A 2,406-nucleotide genomic window follows, 5' to 3' on the forward strand; every position below is an offset into this window, starting at 1 on the left:
TACCTTGTTCTGCGTACCAGGGAGGTACTCTACATCGTAAGTATAGTCAAGCAATTTCAGGGTCATTTTCGCTATCCTCGGGGTGGCAGTGTCGTGGCCCGACGACGTCAACACCTTGACGAGTGGCTTATGATCTGTTTGGAGCTTGAATCTCGTGCCCCATATGAACTGGCGAAATGTATTCAATGCCCACGTGACCGCCAACATTTCTTTTTCTATCACGCTGTACCTCTGTTCCGTCGGGGACAGCGCCCTGGATGCAAAGCTGATGGTTTCTTTCGTTCCGTCCGCCCTTTCCTGCGCCAGGACCGCCCCCAAGCCCTTGTCACTCGCGTCTGTGGTTACGATGGTCTTGCCCGTTGGGACGTACCCCTGCAAAGGGATGGCCTGGCTGATACAGTCTTTGATGGACTCGAATTCGGATTGGGCCTCCTTGTCCCATTCGAATTTCGTATTGTGCCTGATCAGTTGCCTCATCCTGTGCGTTCTCGTGGCAAAATGTCTGACAAACTTACTGTAATACTCGGCCATTCCGAGGAATGACCGCACCTCTTCTTTAGTCGTGGGGGCTTTGGCGTCCTTTATAGCCTTGACATTCATTTCCTTCGGTAAGATGCCATGCGTTCCTATCTCGTGCCCCAGGTATGTCACTGAGCGAGCCCCAATTCTGCACTTGCTCCACTCCGCCGTCAGTCCTTTGCTCTGTAGCACTCCCAATACCTGGTGCAATTTCCTATTGTGCTCGTTTTTGTCGGGGCCCATCACCAGGATGTCGTCTTGGAAATATTGCACTCCCGAGATGTCTTTAAACAACCTGTGCATGAGCTTCTGGAACACAGCCGCCGCGGATGCCAGCCCGAAGGGCATTCTTCTGAATTGGTAGCATCCAAATGGCGTTATGAAGGCCGTGTATTTCCTGCTCGACGGGTGCAGTTCTATCTGGTAGTATGCAGACGTGAGGTCTATGGTGGAGTAGTGTGTGATCCCTTTCGTCTTCGCTAACATTTCTTCTATTCTGGGGAGCGGGAACTTCTCCACTATGAGATTTTTGTTGAGCTCCCTCAGGTCCACGCAGAGCCTGACCTTGCCGTTGGGCTTTTTAACTACCACCAAGGGCGATAGCCATTCTGCACTATCCACCGGCTCGATGATTTCTAGCTCTTCCAACTTCCGTAGTTCCTGGCGCACCGCCTCACTTGTGGATATCGGTATGTTCCGAACCTTGTGCACGACAGGTATTGCTCCCTCCTTGAGGACCATTTTATGCACAAATTTCTCCAGCTTGCCCACCGTGCCTTCGAATACCTTGGGGTATGCCGCCTTCCAGTCATCCTCCTTCGAGAGGGGCCATTCCTCCGTTAGCAAGATCTGTTCTTTCCCTCCGGGATTCAATACTATGCCGAGGGCGCCCGCATCTCTCCATCCTAGCACCGACGGGCCCTTCTCCGCCACGTATAGGGTGCACGTGGCCGTCCTTCCTCTGAATTCAGACACCAGGTCTCTGCACCCCACCAGTGGGATGGCATTTTCCGTGTACGAGATGGGTCTGATATCTGGCGGCCATAGGTCGGGTCCTAAGACTGGGGCGAAGTCCTCCTCCCATATTGACCTTTGCACGATGGTCCAGGGGGACCCTGAATCCACCGCCACATGTACCTTGACGCCTCCGATGAGCATGTCGGTGCGGGGCTTGTCCCTTCGTTGCCCCGATACGTCCAGCACCTGGTCCTCTATACATAGCACTAGGTCATCCTCTTCTGGGTCGTCTTCTCCGCTTGCGTCGGCTGTGGCCGCGTCTATGCACTTGACCGTTGATTTCGTCCCTTTCTTCCGGCAGACTTTTTCGAAATGCCCTGTCAGCCCACAGAATGAGCACCTGGCGCGAAACGCGGGACAACGCCTGTCTTGGGCCGCGTGCGCGGCACTGCCACACCTGTAGCACGCGAACTTCGTCCCCTGGCTGGAGCGAGGCATCTGCTTCCCAGGCCCTCTTGCGTCCTTCCTCTGGTCTCCACTGACACCTTTGGGTTTGCTGGAATGGGGTGCCTCGTCGATTTTATTGATCATCTGTCTTGGCGTGCTTTCCCTTTTTGCCGCGTCTGCGCCTCTCTTCGACATTTCCGCCTTTTTGACCATCGCCACCACTTCCTTCAGGGTTGTTTCATTCATCGCCCATAACTTGTCTTGGACTGCTCTGCTGGTGGTGTGCATTACGATTTGGTCCTTGATGTATTCGTCTTGCAGGTTCCCGTACCTACACGTGATTGCCAGTCGGCGGAGGGCAGGCACATAGTCGTCGATGGATTCTCCCGCTTCCTGTTTTCTCTGTTGGAAGTTATAGCGGTCGATCGAGACACAGACCGCTGGGCGATAGTGGCTGTCCAGGTCGTCGATTGCGTTCACGAA

The sequence above is a fragment of the Lissotriton vulgaris genome, chromosome 10 (genome assembly GCF_964263255.1).
Source record: "Lissotriton vulgaris chromosome 10, aLisVul1.2, whole genome shotgun sequence".
Taxonomy (NCBI): Eukaryota; Metazoa; Chordata; class Amphibia; order Caudata; family Salamandridae; genus Lissotriton; species Lissotriton vulgaris.